This window comes from Canis lupus, chromosome 36 (assembly GCF_003254725.2).
Source record: "Canis lupus dingo isolate Sandy chromosome 36, ASM325472v2, whole genome shotgun sequence".
In the NCBI taxonomy this organism is placed as follows: Eukaryota; Metazoa; Chordata; class Mammalia; order Carnivora; family Canidae; genus Canis; species Canis lupus.
In genome coordinates this window covers 19286034-19299490 of record NC_064278.1, presented here as the reverse complement: position 1 = coordinate 19299490, position 13457 = coordinate 19286034, and the positions used below count along the sequence as shown (strand labels likewise).

The window sequence follows — 13457 nt, the reverse complement described above, 5'->3', positions numbered from 1 at the left end:
GCGGTTGAGCCTTCAGCCCAGGGCGTGATCCTGGAGACCCAGGATCGAGTCCCGCATCGGGCTCCCTGCATGGAGCCTGCTTCTCCCTCTGCCTGAGTCTCTGCCTCTCTCTCCATCTCTTATACATAAATAAATAAAATCTTAAAAAAAAAAAAAAAAAAGCTGACTTCTCTTTCCCGCTTCAGGCGTGTGGAGGCCTTGAGGGGGAGGGGCATTTTGCTGCAAACTCCGCCTCTCCCAAATCTCAGCTCCACGGAACCTCCCCGTCTCACATTTCAGGGCAGCAGAAAAGTGGGTCCAGGCGCGCGCCCGCCTAACGTTTTGCCCTCCTTCCTACCCAGGGCCCGGAAGGGACGGCAGCAGAAATACCGGGCTCCCGTGACGGAGCTCGGAGGCCTCCTCGCGCCTCCCCTCCCGCCACTCGCAGCCTCTTCCGCAGGTCCCCTCGTCCTCGGCGCGCACCGTCAAGCCCTTGGGCCACCCCGACATCCACCTGTTCCCGCATCCACAGCCCCGCCAGTCTCCAGCCCCAGCCAATCACAGCCTTCCGCAGGTGACGGAGGCTCCTCCCCTCCGGCTCCTTCGGCCCCGCCCCCTTCCGGAACCGCTTCCCGCCCTCTGGGCTCCTTGACCAATCGTCTGCGACTGAGTGGCCTTTGGTTCCCGCCCCCTCCAGCCCCTCCCTCCTCAGGTCCCGCCCCCTGCCGCTGAAGGCTGACGGCATCACCTGACCCGGAGGCGCTCGGTCGAAAGGAAGGCAAGAAGGGGCGTGTGCGCGGAGGGGAGGGGCGCGAGAAGAAAGGGGGGATGCCGGGAGCGGGGCGGGGAGAAAGGGGTGTCAGTCGGATCTCGCGAGAGAGGACGGAAGCCTGTGGGAGCCCGTGGCCTTTAAAGTGCGGTTCAGCCCTTTCCTCCAGGGGTAGTTTGTAAACACGGCTGAGCTCGGGCCTCCCGGGCGGCCGCGAGAAGCATGAACTAGCGACCTGGGAAGGTGAGTAGCGCGGGCGGAAGGCCGCAGGGCTGCGGCTGGAGGGAGAGGGAGAGAGAAGGCGCTAACATGGCGACGTCGCTCCGCGTAGTCCCCACCCCCCGCTTCCCATCGCCTCGGGCGCTCCTGCCTCGGTGCCCGGCCCTCGGGGCGACCCAGGCCGTCCCGCCAGCTGCGCGGCAGGCGCGGCGTCGGCGGCGGGGAGCCCGGCCGGCCCGGCGGGCCCGTTATAGGGAACTGGCGTTCGTCGTTCCGGCCCCTCCCCGCTCGCGCGCTTTCCTAACGAGGAGGAAAAAGGAATAACGGCGCCTCTTAGACCCCTCCCCCCCGGTTCGCCTTCCCCTTCCCCGGTTAGGTCGGAGGTGTCCGGGCGCCCCCACGCCGCACCCCCGGGGGCGCAGGGAGACCCCCGCCTTCAGCCCTTGGATCTGCAGGGAGAGGGCCGGCTCGGGTCTCCCCGCCCAGGACTCGGGGGTGCGGGGACTGTGTGGGTGATGCTGGCGGGGAGGGGGGTCGGGGTCCCCGCCTGCGGCCGCGCCGACGGCCTGGGCAGCCCGGGAGCTGGAAGTCCCCGCCGGTTCTGTCCTTTCTGCCCCCTCACACTCCCGCCACCCCCCGCTTTTTCCCTGTGGGGCGGGGCTGAGGTGTGGGTGCAGATTGATTCTGGTATTTTCCCCCATTTTCTTTCTTTTCTTTTTTTTTTTTTTTTAAACCTCCCCGCACGGACTGCAGAGCCTCTGTAGGGTAAATAACCTGTGCCTTTTTTTTTTTTTTTTTTTTAATGCCCTAGGGACCAGGGCCGAGGGAGTGACTGTGTGTGTCTGTATTTTTTGTGTTAGCTCGTTGAACCGACGCTAGAGGAAGGAGAAGGCGGAGGAGCTGGGGATCATTTGTGTCCTTAGATAGTCTGAAATTGCTTTCGCTTGGGGGGCGGGGGCGGGGGGGGGGGGGGAGTTGAAAACTGGTTGAGGCCAAGCGCAAAACTACCGTCAATATGGTAGAGTAAAGGGATTACACCTGATGGACGACCTTCGCCCTGTTGACTGATAGTTAAATCATAATGTGAAAGTCCTCATTTCTTGGGGGTTTTAAATTATGGAGACGGTAACCGTGCGTTGACTTTAATGTACACACTTGATGTCCAGACAAACCTGTACCTCTCTGAGTGCACTTTGTGTCCTGTGTGAAGAAACCACTGGCACTGTCAGTAAGTAATAGCCTTTCTAGGCGTCGTTTTTAAATAGCCGTGTAACCTTGGTCCGTTGTACCAGAACTTGAAGGTAATAAGCTTGTTCAAAAGTCAGCCCTACAGGTTAAGTGACCTGAAAGGCAAACACAGTAGCAATTCCATCTTGTGATTACATTTGTTACACTGATTTGAGGAATCCGCTGTAAACACTTCGCAGAACTGCAAGAGTATCTTTGTAAAGGATGTTTAAAAAAAAAAAAAAAAGAGATGCCCTCTTACAGATAAAGAATTAGTTAAGGATGTTCTTGAATCTTTAAGGTCATCAGTAATTGAGTAACAATTAAAAATCTTGGTCTTTTTTTTTTTAAGATTTTATTTATTAAAAAAAGAAAGATTTATTAATGAGAGAGAGAGGGAGGCAGAGACAGAGGCAGAGGGAGAAGCAGGCTCCATGCAGGGAGCCCCATTTGGGACTCCATCCCAGGACCCCGGGGTCACGCACCTGAGCCGGAAGGCAGATGCTCAACCGCTGGGCCACCCGGGCATCCCAAAAATCTTGGTCTTTGTAATTTATAAGAATCTTACAAATTTATGGTTGTTTGTATGCTGCTTTCCGAAGACCTGTTTTATCTTGCTTCGAGAGGATTACGGCCATTAGATTTTTAATTATTTGAAATATATTGTGGTAATTTAGAACATAGATGTTTGTATTTGTCAATAAGGAAGGAGCTTTCAGGAACTGTGTGTGTGTGTTTTTAAGGTACATGTGTCTTCTGTAGATCTCATTGCATTTCTTGGAAATTCTTTTTAACCTTATAAGAATGTATATTTCATCCTTGGGGCACTATATCATAATGTATTAAATATGTAATCCAGAAATTCCTGTATTTTCTTTACTTGGAGTATTTGTTTCATATTTTTAAACAGTACAAATTAAGATTATTATGTCAGCTCTTTAACATAATTTGGAGGGATGCTTTTTCTTGGTATTCAGGATTTAAAAGCTATCTGAATATCATTTTTAAAAATGTTATGCTAGGGGCATCTGGGTGGCTCAGTTGGTTAGGTGTCTGCCTTCGCTTGGAGTCATGATCCCAAGGTTCTGGGATGACCCCCCGCCCCACTCCTTGCTCAGCAGGGAGCCTGCTTCTTCCTCTCCCTCTTGTTAGTGCTTGCTCTCTCCTCGCTCTCAAATAAAATCTTTAAAAAAAAATGCTACACATCAAATGTCTACTACCTATAACTAGCATTAAGTCTCAAGAAATAATTACATTTTTTCCTACCTAAATTGTTGTATTTTGAAAAAGTTGGGTTTTAATGATTTAGATGTTCTCTGCTGATAAATTGTTAGATTATATTAGATCAAATGTGTCGATCTTATCTGTGTCATTTTGAGCAAATAATACAATCCCCCCCCCCTTTTTTTTGGTATATTTTTTTATTGGAATTCGATTTGCCAACATATAGTATAACACCCCGTGCTGGACAGCCCAGGTGGCTCAACGGTTTAGCGCCGCCTTTAGCCCAGGGTGTGATCCTGGAGATCTGGGATCGAGCCCCATGTCGGGCTCCCTGCATGGAGCCTGCTTCTGTCTCTGCCTCTCTCTCTCTCTCTCTCTCTCTCTGTCTCTCATGAATAAAAAAAATAAAATCTTAAAAAAAAAAAAAACAGGGATCCCTGGGTGGCGCAGCGGTTTGGCACCTGCCTTTGGCCCAGGGCGCGATCCTGGAGACCCGGGATCGAATCCCACATCAGGCTCCCGGTGCATGGAGCCTGCTTCTCCCTCTGCCTATGTCTCTGCCTCTCTCTCTCTCTCTCTCTGTGACTATCATAAATAAATAAAAATTAAAAAAAAAACAAACAACTTGTCAACATACAGAATAACACCCAGTGCTCATCCCGTCAAGTGCCCCCCTCAGTGCCCGTCACCCAGTGATCCCATCCCCTTCACCACCTCTCCTTCCCCTATTCCTTGTTCATTCCCAGAGTTAGGAGTCTCTCGTGTTCTGTCACCCTCTCTGATATTTCCCACTTGTTTTCTCTCCTTTCCCCTTTAATCCTTTTCCCCATTTTTTAATATTCCCCCAATGAATGAAACCATATAATGTTTATCCTCTGATAATCTCTCTTTTTAAAAACTCATTGAATAACAGTAATTGGATAGTTAAATGATCCTTAGAAATTAATACATTTAGTACTTGTTATGCTATTCACTGTCATTAAAATGTACTATTTTAGTTTAACTTGGTTTTTCACTTAGTATTTCACACCTATTCCTTGAGACTAAGGACTTACTTAAAATGCTGCATGTTTTCTTAATGTAATTCTTAATGAGGGGTATAGTGATAGTATTCACTTATTTTCATCCAAGGGAAAACCCACAAAACATTTTATTTCTTTTGCTCTGTTTCTTGAGCTCAAGGTTAAAAAGTTAGAGTAAAACATAATTTCAGAAAATTTAAGGAAGTTTGTGGATTTTTAAGGCTAACAATAACTGGAATTACTTTACATATATTACTATAAATGTGTCCTGTATTATATAATTATAGCTATGTATGTATTATATATACTTTCATTTATTCTTTTTAACAATCTTGAAACATTCATTTACATTTTTAAGTATGTTTAAGTGATGCTTTTTTTTTTCTTGGCATTTTGGCAGTGGTAGTAGAGTGATTAAAAACATGTTTTTTTTTTTAAGATTTTATTTATTTATTCATGAGAGACACAGAGAGAGAGAGATAGAGGCAGAGACAGGCAGAGGGAGAAGCAGGCTCCATGCAGGGATCCGGATGTGGGACTCGTTCCTGGGTTTCCAGGATCAGGCCCTGGATTGAAGGGGGGCACTAAACTGCTGAGCCACCTGGGCTGCCCAAAACATTTTTTTGTTTTCTATTTACATCCCCCAGGAAGGGATGTAAATAGAATGTTTTTGGGCTGAGGCTTATTCACCCATGGCTGCGTTCTGTATCTTAACAAAGATAGTGATTCTCCTTTTTTTCTCTCTTAATACCCAAGGAATAGAAACAGTCCCAACAGTAGTAGTAGCTTATTACCACAGTGATTCTCAAGATTAGTAGGGGAAAACAGGGTGGGAATGTTTAAAATTGGCAAAAAGCCCATTGGCACAATACCAAGTGTATTTTGGTTATTTGACTAATAGTGGATCTCGTTATCTTGATAATACTACCTTAATTTACAAATTCCGTAAATGTTCTTTAGTTTGCTTACCTGAACCTAAACCTTACCTTTGTCATTCCAACTTCATAGCTTTGTTCTTCTAGTTTTGTAGGTTTTTTCTAATTCTTGTGTGTGGGCTAGTGTGTTTCTATTTATTGAACACTTAAAATAGTGTTACTAGAAATCAACTACAAGTTTGCCCTACTGACAAATAACTTTTCATTATTTTTGTTGCCTTCTAATTTTTGCATATAAATTATAGCTTCAAAATAAATTATGGCTTCGACAGAATTATATCATTAGAGACAGTTATGTTTTATTTTTATAGCTTTTGCATTTCCCCATATTGTCTAACTTTTGTAATATATAGTGGTTACATGATAGTTTACCAGTTGACCATTAAAATTTCCTCAATTTAAAGCCCAATGGGAAAATAATTTTCATTTTCTATTTTTATATTGAATTGAGCATCTCTGTGCTTAAATCTTTTTATTTATTTTTAATTGTTTCTGTAGGATACTAATCTCAGTTGAGATTACTAGGTCAGAGGATATAAATATTTCTCTATTGCCAAATTTTTACCTCCCCAAAATGTTGAGCAAGTCCACACTGTCAAGAGAATCTGAGCGCACCAACTTTGGAGTTGTGCTGATTAATAAAGTAGGATTGCTTAATTAGAAATTATTAATGGAAATAAATTGGATTATTTAGCAGTTTTACTTAGTAGACCATATCAATTATTCAGTAGACCAGTCTATAGTTATTTGCTTACGAGTGATCCATGTGCTGGGACAGATATATATATATATATATATTTACTGTCATTTCACTATTTCTCATAAAGATTACTGAAACTTCTGACGGTCTGGTAACAGCAATCCTTAAATTTGATGTAGTTTTACATGGCTTTCATGTTGAGTGTTTCATGCTAGTTTGCTTTAATATAAGAGCTACTCTCTGACCTATAGATTGATGAGTTATTAAAACTCATGATGACATTTATTTCCATATAGGTAATCTTTGAAATGAATGGGTATTTTATAGTCAAATTGACTGCATTGTTGTTTCCTTAGTGTAGTCTTCTGGTACATAATATGTATATAATGTTTTAGGAGCTAGACTGTCATGGTTTATATAGTGCTAGTTTCAGGTATATAGTTTAGTGATTCAGCACTTCCATACATAACCCTGTTCTCATTATAAATGACAAGTGCCTGCCTTAATCCCTATCACCTATTTAAATCCATTCTCCTCCAACCCCCCCACCCCCCGCCCTTTCTGGTAACCATCAGTTCTCTATAATTAAGAGTCTGTTTCTTGGTTTGTCTCTCTCACATTTTTGTTTGCTTATTTCTTTTGTTTCTTAAATTCCACATGTGAATAAAATCATATGGTATTTGTCTTTCTCTGACTTATTTCACTTAGCATAATATTCTCTGGTGCCATCTATATTATTGCAAATGGCAGGGTTTCCTTCTTTTTTTATGGCTGGGTAATATTCCGAGGGGTGTTTGTGTCTGTGTGTCTGTCTGTATCACATCATCTTCATTCATTTATTGATGGACACTTGGGCTGCTTCCATTGTAAATAATGCTGCTATAAACTTAACAGGTGCATGTATCTCTTTGAATTAGTGTCTTTGTATTCTTGGGGTAAATACCCATTAGTGCAATTGCTGGATCCTAACGTAGTTCTACTTTTAGCTTTTTGAGGAACCTCCATACTGGTTTCCACAGTGGCTGCACCAGTTTGCAGTCCCACGAAGAGTGCACAGGTGTTCTCTTTTCACCACATCCTCACCAACACTTATTATTTCTTGTGTTCTTGATTTTAGTCATTCTGACAGGTGTGAGGTGATACCTCATTGTAGTTTTGATTTTCATTTGCCTGATAAGTGACGATGAGCATCTTTTCATGTGTCTTTTGGCCATCCGTATGTCTTCTTCTAATGTTCTTTTGAATTCTTTACGATTATTCAACTAATGTAACTGTACCATCAGTTCTCAGTCACAGTTTTGAGAATCACTGTGTCTTTTATCATTTGTAAGGAAGGTTTTAAGATTATTGACATATGCTGGATTGAGGGTTACTCCTTTTTTTTTTTTTTTTTAAAGATTTTATTTATTTATTCATGAGAGACAGAGAGAGGCAGAAACATAGAGGAAGAAACAGGCTCCTTGCAGGGAACCAGATGTGGGACTCGATCCCTGGACCTGGGATTATGCCCTGAGCTGAAGGCAGACGCTCAACCATTGAGCTACCCAGGCCTCCCAAGGGGAGAATATTCCTATAGTAATATTCTTTCACTTAATTTTGATATACTTTGAGAGGAGGAGAGAGAGGAGTTTACTAATGTTGTAGTGGGAATTATACATAACCTATATCGTATCTAATTTGTCCTCTTTATAATGAGAAATTGGTATCAATATACTCTTAATAGCAGTGATAGCTAGGACTTACTGTAATTCTTGGTGAGCTATGAATTTCTATTTTCTTTTTACTTTTACAAAAGATAAGTTTTTAATAAGGAGTAAGTAGGGACGCATGGGTGGCTCAGTGGTTGAGTGTCTGCCTTTGGCTCAGGGTATGATCCCAGTCTGGGGATGGAGTCCCACATTGGGCTCTCTGTGAGGAGCCTGCTTCTCCCTCTGCCTGTGTCTCTGCCTCTCTCTCTGGGTCTCTCGTGAATAAATAAATAAAATCTTTTTTTTTTTTTTTTTTTTAAAAGCAATAGTACATTTTTTACATCTACCTTTAGAAAAATAATGCTACGGGCATTATTAGATAACCAAATCTAAAATGATATTATTAGTAAAAACTTGTATTATGTTTTATGTTCATAATATGTATTGTTTATGTTCATAACCATAAATCTGCAAGGTCTTGTACAGTTCTTTTTAAAGATTTATTTATTTTAGAGAGGGAGAGAGCGCACAGGTGAGTAGAGGGAGGCAGAGGGGGAAAGAATCCTCAAGTAGACTCCCTGCTGAGTGTGGAGCCTGCCATAGTGTTCTATCCTACCCTTGAGATCATGACCTGAGCCAAAACCAAGTCAGACACCTAACCAACCTACAGAGCCACCCAGGTGCCCCTATGTCTATTTCTAACGTTCTGTTGTAATTTTAAGACAATAACTTGCTTATCTTACATCACCCAGGGATTAGAGGTCTGGGAATAATTAAGACTCACTTAAAAAATGAAGTTTAACTTAAAACTGATATTTTTACTAAGGAATATTTTCGTATATGGGGCTGATCTCAATATTCACATATTCACATTTTCATGAATACAGTATTGGGAAGCCTGAGGTGTTCTTTATGTCTGCCATCAACTTTGAGGAATTTTGTCAAAACACTTCTATACTCTTGGGAATTGGTGATAAGTGTGAAGAACATGTCATGTCTGCTGTGAGTGGGGCAAAATTAAAAGCTGTTTTCCTCATTAAAGCTGGGCTTCTGTTTTTCTCACTTTTGAGGCATTTGATTTCCTTACATAGATGAACTAGACAGTATGGGATAACATCAAATTCATGGGTTAAAGATTAAAAACCTTTTATTTAAAAGTTAAACATGTAGTTCTCAGTTTGGGGCTTTAAAGAAGGTAGTAAGATTAGGATTGATTAGTATTAGGAAAATATATACTTAATGTCAAAGTAAAATACAGTAAAACTTGTAATAAAATTAATAGATACCATGTAAGTGCCATATACTGTGCTATGTATTTTATATATAGTATTATCCTTTATTCTTTTTGACGACAGTGAAAGTGATGTGTTATTTCTTGTGAACTAGGACCATAGTGAAATCACCCCATTTAAATTTTTCCTAATACAGAAATTAAGGGGTGCCTGGGTAGCCCAGTCAGTCAAGCATCAGCTGTCAGCTCAGGTCATGTCATGATCCCAGGGTTCTGGGATCAAGCCCCACATCTGGCTCCCAGCTCAGCAGTGAGTCTGCTTCTTCTCCCTCTCCCTCCTCCCTAGCCCCTGGCTTGTGCTCTCACCCTCTCAAATAATCTAAAAAAAACCCCAAAGTTAAGATACCTTAACTTTGAAAGGGAGTATAGTCCTACTAGCTCATAGTTACAGATTTTCAAGCTCTTAGGTTTAAATTTTGTTATTATGACCATCATGATGTTCCCAAGACTTCAGGATTGCGCTAGGATCACTTTTTGCATTTTGTGGCTCTAGACCAAGATATGAGAAGGAAATTACAGCACAGAGTTCTGTGTCTATAAGGTATTGCGGCCCTGAAACCTTATGACACAAGCCTGACCTCCTGGGTATCTTAACATTTTTGCTCATTCTATTTCCTATTCCTGCATCTCAATTTGCCCCACATACTTTGCATCTTAAAGCAACACAAATTCATCTCACAGTTTTTGTAGGTCATAAGTCCAGGTAGGCTCAGCTGGGGCTTCTGCTTAGGGTCTTACAGAGCCAAAATTTAATGTTGCCTGAGCTGTATTCCGTGTTAAAATGAGTGGGGGATAGATAATCCACTTCCAGGTTTATTCAAATTTTTGGCTGAATTCAGATCCCTTGTGGACTGACAACCAGGGCTGGTATTTGCTCATGGAAGCTGAAAGGCTTTCAGTCCTGCCCACTCCAGTAATGTCAGGTCTCTCTCATGCTTCTAATTTCTGTGAATTATATGCTGCTGAATCTGACTCCAGACAAAGTTTTCTCTTCTAAGATTTTATTTTTGTTTATTCATGAGAGAGGCAGAGACACAGGCAGAGGGAGAAGCAGGCTCCCTGTGGGGAGCCTGATGGGAGACTCAATCCCAGGACCCTGGGATCATGAACCAAGCAGAAGGAAGATGCTCAACTGCTGAGCCACCAAGGCGCCGGAAAGTTTTCTGTTCTTAAAGTCTCCTATAATTAGATTAGGCCCACTCGATAACCCAGGATAATCTTCTGTTTTAGGATCTGTAATCTTTTTCTACTTCTTCAACATACTTTTATTTGAATCCAGTGGATTTTGATGTTTTAAGGTATTGATCAACTTACACTTCTCTGCAATAAATATAAATTGAACTTTTCTAAGTTTCTTACTGATTTCATGGAACTCTATTGGGACAGAGCATTTTTGGGCAATATTTTGAGAATGGAAGAAGCAATCATTACATGAAGAGTTTTATTGTTCCTGTCATCACACTAAACAATATATATGAATTCAGAACATTCCTAAACACAGGGCAAAATGCCATTCTTAAAAACAAAGCTTTGCTTTAACAGGAATACTTATAAGACAGGCAAAGACACAAGCCTGAGGTTTAGTGGTGCCTGGATTAAGGGGTTTTAAGAAACTTTTAAAATAATCCCCTTGTTTTGTTCTATGGCGGTTTTACAACCTGGGGCAATGCATGGTAATGATATTTGGTTATGGGTGAGAAGTATGGGTTTCTTTTGAACTGTGGAAGAATGAGGATTTAGGGAAAGTAGGCAGATCATTTTTAGGAAAGCAAACATAGGGAAATTAAAGATATGGAAATTTTCTTAAACTTATCCTGCTTAGGTGTCCCTTGGAATGCATTAGTGTACTTTAAGTAATACATACACCTGTTTGAACACTGCTTTGAGAAGACTGTCCTCTTCCTGCCTAGCTCCTATCCTCCCACAAGGCCAGGTTAACTATATCCACATACAGACATACCTTAGAGATATGGCAGGTTTGGTTCCAGATGACCACAGTAAAGCAAATCAGATGAATCTTTTGGTTTCCTAGGACATATAAAATTTATGTTTCACTATGTTATAGCCTGTTAATTTTGTGCTAGTATTATATCTAAAAAAATAAAGACTGTAACTTAAAAATACTTTATCGCTTAAAGAAAAGTACTAACCATCATCTGAGTTTTCAGCCATTTGTAATCTTTTTGTTGGTGTAGGGTTTTGCCCTTGATGGGTGTTCACTGATCAGGTGGTGGTTGCTGAAGATTGGGGTGGCTATGGCAGTTTCTTTAAATATGACATCAATGAAGTCATGGAACTTTCAAAGTTGAAGTCAGTCCTCTCAGACCCAGTCACTGCTTTATCAACTACTTTTATTAATATTCTAAATTCTTTGCTATCATTTCAACAAGGAGTGGATTCCGTCTTAAGAAATCACTTACTTTGCTCATTCATAAGGCATCTCCTCGTCCATTAAGGTTTATCGTGAGATTGTAGTAATTCAGTCACATCTTTAGACTCCACTTCTAGTTCTCTTGCTGTTTCCACTGCATCTGTAGTTACTTCCTCCACTGAAGTCTTAAACCCCTCAAAATATTCATAAGAGTTGGCATCAGCATCTTCTAAACTCCGGTTAATGATATTTTGAATCACAAATACTCTTAATGGCATCTAGAATGATGCATCTTTTTAGAAGGTTTTCAGTTTACTTTGTCTAGATCCATCAAAGGAATCACTATCTTTAGTAACTACAGTTCTACAAAATCTATTAAGGCTTGAAAGAACTACTCCTTGATCCATGGGTGGGAATAGGTGTGTTTAGCAGACACGAAAATGTTAATCTTATACATCTCCATCAGAGCTTGTGGGTGTCTAGTGCATTGTCAATGAGCAGCAACATTTGAAAGGAATCTTTTCCTGAGCAGCAGTTATCAAGAGTGAGCTTAAAAAATTCAGTAAACCCTGTTGTAAAAAGATATGCTGTCATCCAGATTTTGTTCTTCCATTTACAGAGCACAGAGTAGACTGAGCCTAATTACTAAGATTTTCAGAATGATCTAGGAGCATTGGCTTCAACTTAAAGTTACCAGCTGTGTTAGCCCCAAGCAAGAGAGCCTGAAGCTTTGAAACCAGGCGTGAACTTTTCTCTAGTTATGAAAGTCCTAAATGGCATCTTCTTCTGAACTATGGCTGTTTCATCTACATTGAAAATCTATTGTTTAGTGTAGCCACTTTCATTAATAATGATCTTAGCTAGATATTCTAGGTAACTTGCTGCAGTTTCTATATTAGCAATTGCTGCTTCATCTTGTACTTTAAAAAAAAAAAATTAAGTAATCTCTACACCCAGTGTGGGGCTCAAACTCATGACCCCAAATCAGGAGTTGCATGCTCTACTGACAGAGCTATGCAGGTACCCCCTCACCTTATACTTTTATAATTATGAAGGTGGTTTCTTTCCTTAAACCTCATGAACCAATTCTGATAGCCTCCAACTTTTCCTCTGTAGCGTCCTCACCTCTCTCAGCCTTCTAAGAAAGAGAGTTAGGGCTTTAGTCTGGATTAGGTTTTAGCTTAAGGGAATGTTGTAGCAGGTTTGATCTTCTATTCAGACTACTAAAACGTTCAATTATAAAGCTGTTTCATTTATCATTTGTGTGTTCACTAGAATAGCACTTTTGATTTCCATCAAGTTGTTTACTTTTGCATTCACGGCTTGCATTCACTACCTGTGTGGTGCAGCTTTTGGCCTGTCTTAGCTTTCAACATGCCTTCCTCATTAAGCTTAATAATTTCTAGCTTTTGGTTTAATGTGAGAGATATGCCTATCTTCCTTTCCCTTAAACATTTAGAGGCCAGTGTAGGATTATTAATTGGCCTAATTTCAATGTTTTTGTGTCTTAGGGCACCGGGAGACCTAAAGAGAGGGAGAGATAGGGGAGGAGCTGGTAGGTGGAACATTAGTACATACCCAAAGTTTCTCAGTTAAACTTTTATGTGGGTGTAGTCTGTGGTGCCCTAAAACAATTACAGTAGTAACATCAGTGATCACAAATCACCATAACAAATAAAATAAGAATGAAAAAGTTTGAAATTTGCAAGAATTACCAAAATGTGACACAAAGACATGAAGCGAACAAATGCTGTTGGAAAGATGGCACTAAGAGTTAGTTGTTCAATACAGTGAAGGTAAAATTAAAAAAAAAAAAAAAAAAAAAAAGAGGGGGGATCCCTGGGTGGCGCAGTGGTTTAGCGCCTGCCTTTGGCCCAGGGCGCGATCCTGGAGACCCGGGATCAAATCCCACGTCAGGCTCCCGGTGCATGGAGCCTGCTTCTCCCTCTGCCTGTGTCTCTGCCCTCCCCCCCCCCCCCCCCCCCGTGACTATCATAAATAAATAAAAATTAAAAAAAAATACAGTGAAGTT

The 13457-nt window shown here is 41.5% G+C and overlaps 1 protein-coding gene and 1 long non-coding RNA gene across 26 annotated transcripts in view; one reads left to right on the top strand and one right to left on the bottom strand.

Annotated features, from left to right (window-relative positions):
• Positions 1–13457, bottom strand: part of LOC112668137 (uncharacterized) — a 103175-nt gene that overhangs the window by 34335 nt on the left and 55383 nt on the right. For all 8 annotated transcript variants that reach the window (XR_003141497.3, XR_004803985.2, XR_004803984.2 and 5 more), the window contains one exon: positions 11015–11082. This is a non-coding gene — a long non-coding RNA (uncharacterized LOC112668137). The remainder of the gene's footprint in view (positions 1–11014; positions 11083–13457) is intronic.
• ATF2 (activating transcription factor 2) overlaps positions 817–13457 on the top strand; it is an 85460-nt gene continuing 72819 nt past the window's right edge. For 15 of the 18 annotated variants that reach the window (XM_035697290.2, XM_025460263.3, XM_025460264.3 and 12 more), the window contains exon 1: positions 820–991. The gene's annotated coding sequence lies outside the window, so the exon portion shown is untranslated. Of the gene's footprint in view, positions 992–13457 lie in introns of all 18 variants that reach the window. The other 3 variants (XM_049106072.1, XM_035697291.2, XM_035697293.2) reach the window with 2 other exon arrangements.